Source organism: Papaver somniferum, chromosome 7 (genome assembly GCF_003573695.1).
Source record: "Papaver somniferum cultivar HN1 chromosome 7, ASM357369v1, whole genome shotgun sequence".
Classification (NCBI taxonomy): domain Eukaryota; kingdom Viridiplantae; phylum Streptophyta; class Magnoliopsida; order Ranunculales; family Papaveraceae; genus Papaver; species Papaver somniferum.
The window spans coordinates 235,479,345-235,497,120 of record NC_039364.1 but is presented as its reverse complement, the minus strand read 5'-3'; positions in this window follow the sequence as shown (position 1 = coordinate 235,497,120).

Sequence of the window (17,776 nt, the reverse complement as noted above, 5' to 3'; positions counted from 1 at the left end):
TTCTCTTTTATTTTAATGGTTACTTGATCTTGATTATATGTTGTTCAAGTGCGTCGCCAGATTCAGGTTACTCTAGATTCTCCGATCAACAAATTTGCAGATTACTCTTATACCATTGGAGCATTACTTTATCAGGAAGACGATTTATCAAATGGTCCATAAATATTATGAATACTATCTTCTCTCCGATTCAATCAGTTGTTGCATTCTTGTATTAGGTCAGTATTTGGAATTCCTTCTCTTTTCCTTATCGGAATTTCATGTATCGCTACAACTGTGTTGTTTTTTGTTACTTTTTGAATTTGATGTACTTAAGATCCATGTAATCATGATTTCCATTAATGAAAATTAAATTACCCAAAAAAAAATTCCATAAAATTCAAAACACGTGAAATTAAGTTTTCCTTTTGAGTTTATAATTTTCAAACCAATTATACGTTTCCAAGTATCTTCACCATAACGCTTGTTTCACAAAACTCAAAAAAGGCGTATTTCGGTCAATAGGAAGCGAGGGTTTCTTCACCGTTCAACGTGTAAGCTTTATTTGTCTAGGCCTTTAAGTCTTTAGATTCTTCATTAAAGCTCTGTGTTCTTCTTCTAATCCACTATAGTGTAGTTGAATGGTGTAGAATACAGCTGTATATGCTACGTCATTGAATACTGACCTCTTGAGGTATGCAACTATGCATATGCGGCCCTGTTTTGCGCCTTTCTACTACACCGTTGACCAATATTGATTACATATTTTTTTTGCATAATCAAATAATTTATATTTTTTTAATTTTAACCGTTATATATTGATAAATGTTTAGTTTTTTCTCTTTATCTTTTGGTTTCTTTTATTACTCTTTTATTATAATTTCCATATTTTTTTAGTATTTGTTTTTTATCAAACATTCATTTTTAATATCTTTTTGGCTTTTTTTTATTATTATTATTTTTATATAAAGTTGCCGTTACGGGCTTTTAATTAATAAAAGAAAAGCAAGTCAATAATTACAAGCGTGTTTTTAACCTAGCGACAAGCTGGGCACCAACTCCTTTTGAATAACAATACCCAATCTCTGGAAAAGAGAACTACCAATTTATGATTGGCATCATATCTAACAAGGAAATTTCTCAATTGCTTTAAAAATAAAATTGTGTCTTCGCTCAGTTCACCCAAGGTAGTGAAGGGCCAGTACTTGGAAACCATGGCCATGTGTTGTACATTTGTAAAGATACTTGCGCATCTTTCGAGTCATAGCTGCAGAGATAACATGGCCTTGAGAGTATGAACGAGTTCTAGCTGTTGTGAATGGGGAGACCCATGTGACGTCAAAGCAAACATTCTTACCATCCTCCCAATTGTAAACCATAACATCTGCTGGCTTTAGAATGATTGCATAATTTGAGAGAAATCCCAATGAAACTTCTTTCCTTGCCGCAACTCTGACCTTGTAACACATATCAGTTATGACATCGCGAACCATATCGTGAAAAAATTTGAGTCCTACGTGGATTACGTGATCACCATACATGTCCATGGGCCTTGCGCAAATGAAGCACGAACTTTCGGTTTCAAAAAAGGGTATTCCTAATCGATATTGAAGCACGACGTTAAACTGTCTCGAGCTAACATCTTGGTTTAAGCCAGCAATATGAATGGCCTTCAAGAAGTCAATATCATGCTTCTCCCTGTTATGTTTCCACAAAATATATTCTTTGTCACTTAGAACAAAGCACGAGGGTAAAGTTTCCTTCACAAAATCAAACTAAGTTGTTGTCATGTTTTTTATGAAATAGGGGGCATCATCATTGATATTGTAGTTGGAAGTTGAAGTGCCACATGCTTGTGTAAAGATCTACAGAGCATGCTCAAATCAAGGACTCGAATCTGAGGTAGACGTGAGCTTTAGAATAGCTTGATGTAGGTGTTGAATTTGTGCATAAGAAGCCAAATAGAAGTATTTCCCAGTATTAACCATGGTATAAACACCATAGCCCCCATATTTGATAGGAAAAGTAGATACACTTTGTTGTACCGGTCCAAGTCCACTACCATCACCAACAACAAGTTTCCTCAAATATTGAAGGAGGTGTTGGTCATATAGGAGAGTTTCCTCTTGTATGGTCTCAGGATTGGTGGTTCTCAATATGAAGTAGAACTTAGATACACCTATGCAGTTACGAATTAGTAGTAGTTCACATTGAGTGTCATGAAATTTTGTACCTTGGGCATTAAGTTTAAAGTCTTGTCGACTCTAACCACCACCATATTGCTACATAATTGCAGATTCAAACTTACCTGACCCCCTAGCAACGTAACACCAAACTCAGGTCTGCCAATATTGGAAGGAAAGACATCGTCCTCAAGGCTTATAAGGTCAGTTGTTGGCCAAAAGATCTCTGTTTTAGTAACGTTAAAAAACAGACCCCGTGCATGTCCGTCTTACTGAATAATCTTCAGGGCCCTAGGTACTTCCAATGTCTCGCCTGCGATGGTACCATTATCGAGATACCCGACATGAAACTCTAATGTATACCAAGTTGCAATCTTGATATCTAGGGGATGTAGAGTCAGGGAAAACAGAAGGGGACCAAGTGGGTCTCCTTGATGGACACCCTTTGTTGAAGAAACTGGAACATCATTGTAGGAAAGTCGAGCTGGGTTAGAGTAGCAAAACTCAACCCATTCGGAAATATTAGGATAGTGTAAACTGACCTCCTTGGGCATTGCTGACATGTCGACAAGATTGAATGCATTTTTGAAATCAATCAGGGTCATGGTTTGAGTTGCACAGTCATATTTAAATTCCAGTAATCTATTGGAAACATGTAGAATACCTTTGCCACCACAAGATGTACCCACTCCAAACTGGAAATTTCCTAAATATGAAGACAAATTCTTACAAGCTGAAGTGGCAGCCAGTTTGGAACATAGTCGCCTCCAAATGGTGCCAACTGCAATTGGTCTCACCCATGTCTTGAGTAATGGTGTTAAGGATGTTCTCGCAATGAATTCACCTAGAGAGGAAGGGCGGTTACCTCCTAACCAAAAATTAACTACACCAGTTATTAATTGTAGAAGCTCATCTGAAATAGCGGAAGCAGCACCACTACATGCATCTAAAAGATGATGTGCCCATAGGCCATCCCTCCCACAAGAAATGCCTTTGGAAAAGCTCTTAATGAGAAAGAGTACAACATCAGCCTCAACAGATAATGCAGGTACAGAGGTATCATGCGCAGGGATAGAAGGACGTGGTGTAGGTGGGTGTTTAAGCATCAAGTTTTGTAAGGTTTCAGGAGTGGCAGGTGCTAAGCCATCAGAAGAAAGTATGCGAATTACAGTCGTGTAATGTCCATAGCTAATTTTTTTCTTACAAGCTGCGGTATTAGCATTGAACTTTTTTCTTCTTTTTGGATGGTTTGCATGTGGTTGTAGTTTGTTTTGAAAGATCCAATAAGTTTTGGACCAAGAATGCACATCCATTTGGCTCTCTCCAGACATTCATTGATTAGTTAATTTCTACAATATGCAACTTTTTGCGTGTGCTAGATCTCTCAGTCACTGGGGAACTTAGGCACATATAGGTTGAGCGTACAAATGAGGAGCACCCATAGTTGCAACCATTTCTGCAAATCTCCTGGTTTTGCAAGCACATTATCCCAGTCACATCAAAGCAAGTATAACTGCCGTCCTCCCAATTGTAGACCAAAATGTGCGTCGGCCTAGAATCACCACCATCTTGGGAAATTAATGAACCCCAAGGAAGCTTCAACCTTGGATGCACACCAGCTCGAATACAGACATCGAAAAACATTCCTATGAAAAGATCATGTCGAAACTTATGACTGACCTCACTGGCACAATGAAGTGCGTGGTCACCATATGCATCCATATCTCTATTACAGGAAAAACAAGAACTATTCACAACAAACAATGGGATGCCAAGTCTATAGCTAAGCACTGCACAAAAATGTAGTTGTTGAGAGGTAAATACGAGTTGGGTCCTACACGTACTAGTCACACAAATGATAACACCTTTTCCTGGAATAGAATGAGAGAGAAACTGTTTTCCATTGTACTATGTCCTTCTTTATATAGGTTTTTCCCAAAACCCTACCTTCCATGAAATCATGACACATGTCATAGAAGCTTCCTCGTTTAAAACTATTGTTATCCCTCCCAATATAACCTCCAACTTATTTATAAATCCCTTCCTTGTCCTCTTCACTCCATGGACATGTCTTATTGGACTTGGGATTTAGCACCCAAGTCCATTATACCTCTTAGTGGGCTTGTCCTCCTTAGCCCTGCTAGGGGTAATTATTTTCATGTATCAACATTAGTCCCCTGACTATTGGGTTAATTGTCAAATGACCCGATAGTCAGTCAGTTCCCTCGTGCGTATCTTACTAGAAGTAAAGAGGGGGTGGGGTGGGGGGGGGGGGTGGGGGGGTCTCCATCAACCCTACGTCCCTTAGTGGCAGAAAAATTTCCGTGACGCGTTCACAGGCCTTTACGGTTTATTTATTCCGTTTTTTTTTGTAACTTTCACATTCTCATCTCGAGATCGCCTATATATATATGCCTACTGGATCATCCTTTCCCTCCGTTTTATCCTCTCTTTTTCTCCCTCCCCATTCAGAACATACCATACACGCGCCATATCAAGTAGTTCTACCAGTAGCAGATCGTCCGTGGAAGAGGAGTCCGGGGAAGAGGAGTCCTAGGAAGAGATGAGTGCGAATTAGAAGAGATCACCGCTTCCAGCAGACGGCAAGGCATATTTGATTGTGAAGATCACACATACTCCTGATTTGAAATGTGCATTGAAGATACAAAGTCTCCGTGATAGTCAGCGCGCTCCTCCCATGGATGATATTCTTATTCCGCACCTTCTTAACCCTTATGTATTACCTTGTCCTTCCGCGCCTGGGTGTCTCATGTCACTAGTATAAAAGTGGCCTTTGGACATGCTAGATATAAATTTCCATGCCACGATTTTTGGTTTTGGCATGTCTATAGAGTAGATTTCTACCCTACAGACACGCCATGTTCTATGGGCGTGTTAATATAAGTGCTTTCAGCCACGCCAGGGCTAGTAGCGTGCCCAAATATCACCGTTTAGTCACGTTAACTTTGAATTTTTTATTGGGCGTGTTTATGGACCAGTCTATGGACACGTTAACCAGTTGTGGCATGTCCAAAAAAATAGTCATGCCACTTGAGGCTTGGTTAAAAAGTTGATTTTATTTGACACGCTAGTATGCGTGTCCATAGTGTACGATTTGCAGACACGCTGGTTAATATGCATGGTTATAAAGTTGGTTTTATTAGACACGCTAGTATGTGTGTCCATAATGGGCGTTTTATGGACATGCTGGTTTTATTGCGTGGCTAAAAAGTTTGTTTTTTGACACGCTAGTATGCTTGTCCGTAGTGTGTGTTTTATAGACACGCTGGTTTATATGCGTGGTTAAAAAGTTGGTTTTATTAGACACGCTAGTATGCGTGTCCATAGTGGGTGTTTTATAGACACGCCAGTTCTAGTTATTACTGGGTACATGAAATGGGATGTAACTGAAAAAGTGGGGGTACAACAACCACACCCAATATTTCGCTTAGCAATCTGTATGGACAAACTCCAATATACTTTCTAGAGAATCAACTAGACAGTCAGACTCAATCTAGATAAAAAGTATATCAAAGAGTTTATATCTCAATCTCTCGATTTGATATATACTCAAGCAAATAGAAATCTGCGAGTCTTTATCAAATACTAGAGAGATAACTTGGATGGTACCAAAGACCAATATCCAAGTGTCAATCAATTTAAATCAACAACCAAAAGGTCTGATATTCTAATTGATTAAAATACGGACAACCTGTGATATTTCAATCATATAAAAAAATATAATGGGGAAAAGAAATAACACATACACCAAAATTTTGTTAACGAGGAAACCTCAAATGCAGAAAAATCCCGAGACCTAGTCCAGATTGAACACACACTGTATTAAGCCGCTACAGACACTAGCCTACTCTAAATTAACTTCGGTCTGGACTGTAGTTGAACTCCAATCAATCTCACACTGATCCAAGGTACAATTATGCTCCTATGTCTCTAATCCCAGCAGGATGCTACGTACTTGATTCCCTTAGCTGATCGCACCCACAACTAAGAGTTTCTACGACCCAAAGTCGAAGACTTTAATAAACAAATATGTATCATACAGAAAAGTCTACGGTAATAGATAAATCCGTCTCCCATGAATATAACTACGAGTTTTGTTCTGTCTTTTGATAAATCAAGGTGAACAGGAACCAATTGATAACCCGGACTTATATTACCGAAGAACAGCCTAGTATTATCAATCAACTCACAATAATCTTAATCGACGCAGCGAAAAAAGATACTGCGGAATCACAAACGATGAGACGAAGTGTTTGTGATTACTTTTATATCTTGCCTATCAGAGATATCAATCTCAAGCCAATTATACAATTGTACTCGTATGATAGGAACAACAATATCATATCACACAACTACAAGAAAATAGTATCGGTCTGGCTTCACAATCCCAATGAAGTCTTTAAGTCGTTAACATGGTTTAGAAGAAGAAACCAACGGTTAAAGGAGAATCCACTCTACCTTAGCATAGCTAGTATCACACAGAAGGTGTGGGGATTAGGTTCCCCAGTTGCTAGAGTTCTCCCTTATATAGTCTTTCAAATCAGGGTTTGCAATCAATGTTATCTTGGTAACAAAGCATTCAATTTTCACCGTTAGATGAAAACCTGATTAGATTCAAGCAAATATCTTTCAACCGTTAGATCGAAAACTAGCTTGTTACACACAAATGAAATGCACGTTTCTAGGCTTGTGTAACCGTACCCAAACTTGTATATTTGTTGGTTCAACAATGGCTAACCATTCATATCAACCATATTCTTCTTCACCATAACTAGTTCAAGTGACTCAAATGAACTAGTTAGAGAGTTGTTCAATTGCAAGGAAATCTTATGTAACTACACAAGACACAATCGAAGCAAAAATGATTTGATTCACTCGAATCGGTTCATGTACTATATAGCCACGGTTTGCAATTTATATTCCTTAAGTTCCCGGACGGAGTTCACAAACTACAGCAGAATTTCTCGGGTCGAGAACTTCCGCCAGTTCACGGACTGGGATCGCGGACTGAGTTCGCAAACTTTGGTTCAAGGAATAAGTACTTGGACATATATGTGTTTCCACAAAAATGCTTATATCCTCCAATGGTTATATTATCTAAACTCTCATTTCAATCATTGAAACATTCTTAGAGGACGTTGATATTCTATAGTTGTTATTCCCAAACTATTTTTCATCAAAGTAAGCAATTTTCAAAGTGATTGAAACTTGTCATGACTTTCTTCACTAGGTAAATATGAACTTGGCTAAAGCGAAAGCTTCCCAACACATATTTCGAGAAATAGATAGGCGAGATAAACTCAGCTCGAAATAGCAAATGTGTATAATCTAAATCTGTATAGCAAAACGAATTTTGTCTCAAGATATGAGATAAATAGACTTTTGAGTGATAGATAAGTTCAAGTCTCCACATACCTTTTAGTCGATGAAGATCCACCGGTTCCTTGAGTAGTCCTTCGTCTTGTATGATGATTGCCATGGATTTCTTGAGCTCATCTACACTTTCTATCCTAGTCCGAGACCTTAGCTATAGTAGACTAGAAATCAAGACTTATAGTTTTGATCACTAATATTGACAAACATGCTTGAGACAAAAACGCATGCGAGTTCGACCGAGCAATGCTCTAACAATCTCCCCCTTTGTCAATTTTAGTGACAAAACCATCAATACATATGGAATACAAAAAATAAATAAATTAACTTTTGTAGATCCTATTCCATACGCCTAATCTTCAACATTACTTAAAAATATTCGTCACTTGCAACTACTCCAATGATCCCAAAGATTGTAAGTTCAGCATCATCATTGTTGAAAATCTGTAGCTATAACAACGAGAAAACAAGAGTTCTTAATCATTGTTATACAGTGTCATAGTATCATTACACAACGTCAAAGTTCAATTGTATCACAACTTCAATAACAATAGTATGGTGATATGTATCACTCCCCCTTAGTTAATACTCCATCTCACATGGAAACCACTCCCCCTTACATAATGATCCGAAAACCATATGTATTTGTAGTGTGAACTACATATTAATTCTCCCCCTTTTTGTCAATAAAAATGGCACAGGTACAAGAACGGGATCCTAATTCAATTTTCGAAAGAGACATTTCATGACCAAAAGAAAGAAACACATATCATCTTATTTAGATGCAATCATAAAGCCAAAGCTAAATGCATTCATCAAGGAGTTTATAAAGATACAAGATAACCCCTATAATATTCCACAACCGCACTCCCCACAAAGATTTGGCAATTAAGCAAAATTTCAATTAAGAACTCTTCCCCATAATATGTCATTCCCGAAATAAAAACAAGAGCGACCTTAATTTCGAAAGAAAAGAAGGATTTCTTTTGACACAACACACAAAGAATTCTGACAGAAAAACCAATCCTACGGAAACAAATACAGAAGTAAAGTAAACACTGCTGGAGTTTCAAACTCAATTGCCCAAAAGATCGAGATAAGCACAGGGGTAAAAGTCATAGAAACAATTAACGAACCAAAACAACACCAATAGACTGCCATAAGTGTTGAAATGTAGCAGTGTCTAATGATTTTGTGAGAATATCAGCCAATTGTTGCTCGGAAGGCACAAATTCCATACTTATGATACCATTTTCATAAAGATCTCGAATAAAATGGTACCTTATATCAATGTGCTTTGTTCTTGAGTGCTCAACGGGATTCTCTGTGATTCGAATCACACTAGAATTATCACAAAATATCTTCATTATTCCAGTATCAAATCCATAATCAGCTAGCATTTGTTTCATCCATAGAAGTTGAGTGCAACATGAGCCAGCAGCAATATATTCTGCTTCACACGTAGACAGGGATTATAAATTCTGCTTCTTGTTATGCCAAGCCACAAGATTTAGTCCTACGTAGTAGAAACCCCCTGATGTACTTTTTCTGTCTTCTACACATCCTGCCCAATCAGCATCTGAATAAGCAGAAAGGTCAGTGTTAGTATCAAAAGTATAAGATAGACCATACCCGACAGTGTGATTGACATATCGTATGATCCTTTTTGCAGCTGCAACATGAGATTCCTTTGTATTAGCCTGAAATCTAGCACAACAACCAACACTAAAAGAAATATCAGGTCTAGTAGTTATAAGATATAAAAGTCTACCAATAATAGATCGATACAATTTTTGATCTACTTTTACTCCTTTCTCATCTCTGTGCAGTTTACCAGTAGTGGGCATAGGGGTCAGTTTTGGAGATGACTTATCCCGACCGAATCATGACACAAGATCCCTTGCATACTTTTCATGGGATAAATAAATTCCATCCTTATGTTGTTGAATTTGTAATACTAATAAGAATTTTAATTCACCAACATTGCTCATTTCAAATTCTTTAGATAGAGAGACTTGGAAATCCTTTGAAAATCTCTCAGAAGTTGAACCATAGATGATATCATCTACATAGACTTGAGAAATGACAACATCTTTCCCACTCCATTTGGTAAACAAAGTTTTATCAGCTCCTCCTCTTGAAAAACCTTTTCTAATAAGAGAAGGGGTGAGTTTTTCAAACCAGGCTCTAGGTGCTTGTTTTAACCCATATAATGCCTTATTGAGTTTAAGAACATCATCTAGGAAATCATGGTTTTCAAACCCATTAGGTTGAGCGACATAGACTTCCTCCTTTAATATCCCGTTTAAGAATGCAGATTTAATATCCATTTGAAACAGCTTAACCTTAAGAAAACAAGCATGAGCTAATAAAATTCGGATGGACTCAAGGCGTGCCACTGGAGCAAAGGTTTCGTCAAAGTCAATACCTTCAATCTGTGAATATCTTTGAGCGACAAGTCTGGCTTTATTTCTGAGAATTATGCCGAATTCATCAGACTTATTCTTGAATATCCATTTAGTAGCAAAAATATTAATATTGGAAGGACAAGGTACAAGTTCCCATACGTATTGTCTTTAAAATTGATTTAACTCTTCATGCATCACATTTACCCAAAAGGGATCGCTCAGAGCTTCATCAATATTTCTTGGTTCTACTTGTGAAAGATAACAACCAAAATTACAAATATTTTGAAGTTTTCCTCTTGTCTTGGATGTATAATCTCTTCCTCCAATAATATTGTTGGGATCATAATTCCTTTGAACCCAGAGGTGTCGTAGAGGGACACGTTCTTGTTTGTCAGGAGTAGCTTGATCAGTGCTCTTCTCCTCATCACTAGAAATATCAGGATCAGTGACAGTTGGGATGACTTCAACTGAATCTGGGATTTCTTTGACTTTCTCAATTGTCTCAGTTGAAGGCAATTCAACAGGAGGATTATCATGATGAAAATCACTAATATCGTCGATGATAACATTAGCGGATTCCATCATGACCTGGGTTCTGAGATTAAATACTCGAAAACCACGGCTATCAGAAGCATAGTCAAGAAAGATACCTTCATCACTTTTGGTATCGAATTTCCCTCTCTGTTCTCGATCTTTTAGAATGTAGCACTTACTTCCGAACACTCTGAGATAGTGTACGTTGGGTTTTCTTCCATACCACGACTCATAAGGATTGTTTAGGGTTTTAGACCGTAAGTAAACACGGTTGATCAAATAACATGCTGTAAAAACAGCTTCTCCCCAAAACCTTAATGGTAAGTTTTTGTTATGGAGCATTATCCTGGCCATTTCCTGAATGTTCCTATTTTTTCTTTCTGCAAATCCATTAGCTTGAGGAGTAATGGGTGGTGAGTATTATTGAATAATCCCCAGTTCGTCACAGAAATCAAATACTTTGGTTTCCTTGAATTCAGTTCCAGGGTCGCTCCTAATTTTCTTTAGTTTGCGAACTTGATAGTTCTGGATTCTTTTAACAATAATCTTGAATTCATCAAGGGTTTCATTCTTATGAGACGGAAATACAACCCATGTGAATCTGGTGTAGTCATCTACCATAACTAAAGCATACTTCTTACCAGCAACCGTGGGTTGTTGAATTGGTCCGAAGAGATCCATATGAATTAAATCAAGTGGATCTTTAGTGAGAATATATCGAGATGATTTATGGTGAACTTTTGTTTGTTTACCCTTTTGACAGGCACCACATATACCTTCAATCTTTGCATTGATTTTGGGAACGCCTCTAACAAGTTCTTTGTTTATGATCTTAGTTAGAAGACTATAGTTGATGTGACCAAAACGCTCATGCCAAAGATGTGTAGATTCCACCTTAGTCTAATTGCAACAGTTGCTGAACTGAGTATCAAGAAGATAACAGTTGTTTTTACCACGAGTTCCTTGAAAAATTACTTTCCCAGTTTTATCTACAATGTCACATCCATTTTCATTGAAGATAACTCGATGGCCTTTGTCACAAATTTGACTAACAGAAAGAAGATTTGCAGTCATACCTTTTACGTAAACTACATCATGGATTTCAGGTACACCGGATAATTTGATCGTCCCCTTCTTGCTTATGTAGCAACAACTCCCATCTCCAAATGTTACAGGCCTGTCTTCATAGTCGTATAAGGAGATGAACCAAGTGAGATCACCTGTCATATGTCTGCTACATCCACTTTCAAGAAACCATTGAAAGGGTGATGTTGATTTTAAAGCAAAATCTCCCATACTATCAGTACTATTCTTTTTAGGGTTTTCTGATAGTTTTGTATGTTCTTTTAGAGAAGCAAAAAGTTGTTTAGTTCTCTTGTGAAGATTACTTGCAACTTTTAGACTCTTTTGAAAAGACACACAATCATGTTGAAAGTGATTGGAGGAATCACAAAACAAACATGGGCCAACACCTTTTAGTTTGGCAGAGCAGTTATGTGTCATATCAGTTTTCACAACATCTAATCGTTGTTTATCATCTGATCTACAACATGTTCTTCAGAGAGGAATAACTGGAGTTACTCAAATCCATTAAAGGATTTATAATGGGTTTCAAATCCTTAAGTATCGCAACTTCAGCAACAAGATCATAATTGATCCGGATTTGTTCATCCAACCTTTTCTGGAGAATAACCAGTTTATCAGAACTTTTTCTACGATTGGTTTTTCAACCTGGTGAAGCGTTACAAGAGACTTTATCGTCCATAGAGTCAGATCGCTACAAATACAGACTTGTAAGGTCTTAAACGTGTTTGCCATCTCTGATACCAATTGAAAAAGTGGGGGTACAACAACCACACCCAGTATTTCGATTAGCAATCTGTATGGATAAACTCCAACATACTTTCTACATAATCAACTAGACAGTGAGACTCAATCTAGATAAAAAGTATATCAAAGAGTTTATATATCAATCTCTCGATTTGATATATACTCAAGCAAATAGAAATCTGCGAGTCTTTATCAAATACTAAAGAGATAACTTGGATGGTACCAAAGACCAATATCCATGTGTCAATCAATTTAAATCAACAACCAAAAGATCGGATATTCTAATTGATTGAACTACGCACAATCTGTGATATTTCAATTATATAACAAAATATAATGCGGAAAAGAAATAACACAGACACCAGAATTTTGTTAACGAAGAAACCGCAAATGCAGAAAAACCCCGGGACCTAGTCCAGACTAAACACACACTGTATTAAGACGCTACAGACACTAGCCTACTCCAAATTAACTTCAGTCTGGATTGTAGTTGAACCCTAATCAATTTCACTCTGATCCAAGGTACAGTTATGCTCCTACGTCTCTGATCCCTGCAGGATGCTACGTACTTGATTCCCTTAGCTGATCTCACCCACAACTAAGAGTTGCTACGACCCAAAGTCGAAGACTTTAATAAACAAATCTGTATCACACAAAAAACTCTACGGTAATAGAAACATCCGTCTCCCACAAATATACCTACGGGTTTTGTTCCGTCTTATGATAAATCAAGGTTAACAAGAACCAATTGATAACCCGGAGTTATATTCCCGAAGAACAGCCTAGTATTATCAATCACCTCACAATAATATTAATCGACGCAGTGAAAAAAGATATTGCGGAATCATAAACGATGAGACGAAGTGTTTGCGATTACTTTTATATCTTGCCTATCAAAGATATCAATCTCAAGCCAATTATTATAATTGTACTCGTACGATAGAAACCACAAGATCAGATCACACAACTACAATAAAATAACATCGGTCTGGCTTCACAATCCCAATGAAGTTTTTAAGTCGTTAACCAGGTTTAGTAGAAGAAACCAACAGTTAAAGGAGAATCGACTCTATCTTAGCACAACTAGTATCACACATAAGGTGTGGGTATTAGGTTTACCAGTTGCTAGAGTTCTCCCTTTTATAGTCTTTCAAATCAGGGTTTGCAATCAATCTTAGCTTGGTAACAAAGTATTCATTATTCACCGTTAGATGAAAACCTGATTAGATTCAAGCTAATATCTTTCAACCGTTAGATCGAAAACTAGCTTATTACACACAAATAAAATGCACGTTTCTAGGCTTGTGTAACCATACCCAAACTTGTACATTTGTTGGTTCAACAATAGTTAACCAAATGGTTAGCCATATGATCACTTTCATATCAACCTTATTCTTCTTCACCATAACTAATTCAAGTGACTCAAATGAACTAGTTAGAGAGTTGTTCAATTACAAGGTAATCTTATGTAACTACACAAGACACAATCGAAGCAAAAACCATTTGATTAACTCGAATCAATTCGTGAACTATATAGCCAGGTTTGCAATTTGCATTCCTTAGTTTATATAAGAATAAGTTCACAAACATCGTTTTTAGATATAACCTACTCAAGTTCGCGGACTGGGTTCGCGGAATTAAGTTCCCGTACGGAGTTCACAAACTCCAGGAGAATTTCTCGGGTCGAGAACTGCCGCCAGTTCGCGGACTGGGTTCGCGGACTGAGTTCGCGGACTGAGTTCGCGGACTTAGCTCACACCACTATTCCGGTTCTCTTGATCAACAAAGTTCGCAAACTTCGGTTCAAGGAATAAGGATTTATACATATATGTGTTTCCACAACAATGCTTATATCCTCCGATGGTTATATTATCTAAACTCTCATTCCAATCATTGAAACATTTTTAGAGGACGTTGATATTCTATAGTTGTTATTCACAAACTATTTTTCGTCAAAGTAAGCAATTTTCAAAGTGATTGAAACTTGTCATGACTTTCGTCACTAGGTAAAGATGAACTTGGATAAAGAGAAAGCTTACCAACACATATTTCGAGAAATAGATAGGCGAGATAAACTCGGCTCGAAATAGCAAATGTGTATAATCTAAGTCTATATAGAAAAATGACTTTTGTCTCAAGATAGGAGATATATAAACTTTTGAGTGATAGATAAGTTCAAGTCTCCACATACGTTTTAGTCGATGAAGATCAACCGGTTCCTTGAGTAGTCCTTCGTCTTGTATGATGATTTCCATGGAGTTCTTAAGCTCAACTACACTTTCTATCCTAGTCCGAGACCTTATCTATAGTATACTAGAAATCAAGACTTATAGTTTTGATCACTAACATTGACAAACATGCTTGAGATATCAACACATGCGATTTCGACCGAGAAATGCTCTAATAGTAACGACAGCACAGGCCCAGCTCTATTGAGGGCTTTTTTCTTCTCCAGCCCAACAGTCATTAACTGACTTTCAAAAAATAAAAAAAAAATCTTCTGCCCAAATTCGAGCGCATGGTCTCGACGAAGGAGGTAGGTAACAAGACGAATCACTCCACCAAGCTTCCCATCTGTAGTTGTTTAAGATTAGTGTTTTGAAACACTAAGTTGTTTCTGCTACTTCACAGGGACCAAATGATAGTTACAATCTATGAATGAATGCAAAGCAATATCATATGATACACATCATGTCTCCATCTGCTTACTACTATCACAAAGAAACTCTTCCTCTTCCTCTTCCTCTTCCTCCTCATGCTCTGCAACTCATTCATCCCTTTTACCCCAAACCTATCTTTCCATTTCCTCCTCTTTTACTACTTTTTCACCCCTTTAATCCCAAACACTAGTACTAATGCTTAGACTTGGTTTGTTGTTTTCTTCTTGTTTGCTGCTGAATCCATTAAAATATTTTGGTGCTTGTGCAAGTGTTTTAATGGATTCAGTAGAAAATTAACAAGAAGACAACAACAAAAGCTAGTCCAAGACGTTCTGCCAAGTTAACCTGCAGCTGAATGGCTATAAATAACTCATCTGATAGTCGTTCCTTCTATGAATGCATAAAACCAAACGGTATAAGGTGACCTAACAATACACCTCTTAATTGGAGTCAAAACTAATGAATTAAGCGACTAGATTTAAGCTTTGGAAATAAGGTTTAACAGAGTAATGACGGCTTTGAAGAGGGTGCGCATGGCATTGAAAAGGCGTTATAAATATCAGATAATCTAGTTTGACGTGAAATCAAATTTGGATTAGTTATATGGATAAATATATATAACAAAAACGAAACTACATCAAATTAATAATAAATATTACCTCGGAGAATTTAGACATAATTATTTGTTAGAATATATATTATCGTAGTTGAACCTAAAGCTACAAACTTTAGATCTTAGTTGTGGAAATCCATGTAAATTATGTTTCATTTCATGTTCCTTCGATCGAACTCATTTGAAATGAGTTAGATTTCGTGCGTCTGTAAGTATGAGAAGTACTTATATTGAGCGGTAGATCGATTTAATTTTCGAGGGAGAAAATTCTTGTAAGGTTGGTAGAATGTAAGGATTTGCAATCTCGTCAACGCTATTTGACCAGTCAAGAGACGATTTAACCGCTAATGACTCTATTAGTTAATATCGATTTAATTAATATAAATTAATCTAAAAACGATCTAGATAAGAAACTAGTACCATTTGATAGATCTCGAAAAGTTATGCGAAATGGGCTACTCGAACGTGTCATTCGAATACCGGACGAAGAAGATATCATTAGTATGAAGGGCAAATTACTCTTTTTGCTTTAGACCGATCTGGCTGCCCATGTCCAAGTGATGGGTTCCTTCATCAATTTATTTGACCTTATCTCCTCTATCAGATCGAAGAAAAAACCAATCTTTTATTTCCTTTCTCTTTCTTCTTTTTCTTCTCCTCTTCTGCTTTTCCCTGCTCCTTCCATGTTGATTTCAATCTCAGGGATTGAGTTCTTTTGTGTGATGGATTCATGAAAACCTTGTTAGCTTGATGAACTGAGCGAGGTGGTGATGTTATTGAAGCTGATTAGTTCAGGAAAAACGGAGAATTGTTAGTCTTAATTTACAACAAACAATTCAAAGTATGAACTAGTGGATTGTGAATTTTAAGGTAGGCATGGCTTGTCATCAAAACAGGTGGGAACTCTGTAACCTTCTTGTAATCATTAAGTTCATTTCAAATGCGAGCATGATGTATCTTTATTTCTTATGAGCATATTTGTGTGTAATTGATTGGGTATGTTGTGTAATATGCATTGTTTGGATTCTCCAAATGTTATATCTTTTTTTATGTTTATTTTATCCCAGATGAGGCAATATCGTTATATAGGGGTTTCAGCTCTCAATATTACTTTTACACAATTTCTTGTGAGAATCCGTTTGTTTGCATATTATGCTTGATTGCAAAACCTTCGGGACTTATGATGGTAGTTTCCTGAATCATGGTTAATTTGTATGGGCTCTCTGCGTGGATGGCGCTATTATTTGAATCTGGAGTTATTCCACTATCGTCTTCTCAAATTTATTTGGCGAGGTCAGTATGACATATTTTTTGTTTGTTCTAGCATCACTTTTGTAGATCATCCGGTGATGGTCTTTTACGAATATTGTTATTATGGTACGCAATATGTGAGGAGGTGGAATTAGAATAACCTTTCTTTCATGTATGTTATATTGTGATTTTTGTTGATTGTTGAGTGAATAATTTAATTTGTACTTGCGTGATTCCCCCTCGAGGAGTGTCTGTGGTCTCCCCACAGCTAGCTCATTGCTAAGTTCTAGTAGCATGAGAAGTGTTATATTATGTAGCACGGGAAGTGCAACATAGATATATAGCGCAGATGATGTAACCATATTAATTTTTATTTTATATGCTAATTTATGTCTTAAAACGACCCAGATGAGGAAATATCTATAACCGAGGTATATGGGGAATTACTCTTATGCACGTTATGCACGATGATTGTTCAATTATTTTTCTTTAGATTATGAAGTGAACTAGTGATTACTTTAAAGTTATTTGTTTCTATTGGGCACCCCTTTGAGATTATGTTCTCACTCGTTACCCCTTCAGTTTTCAATTTCACGAAGGAATGGTGCACGTGAAGATATCTGTTTTCGTAGTTTAAAGCTTTTAGCAAACTGAAGATGTTTTTTTTATCTTTTATGTATGTATTCTTTCTTTCTTTGTAAAACAACACATTATTATATTCATATCACTCGAGAGACTTTCAGTTATACAATATCAGAGTACATGGGTTTTCTTTAGGGATTAGTTTATGTAACTGAGATTCTTAAGATATTTAATCTAGTTTTGATGATTCAATTAGTTTATAATCTTATTAGCTAAGCAAGTTATTAGGTTGGGGCGTCACATACTAATTAGAAGACCAATTACCAATCTCATCTTGATTTT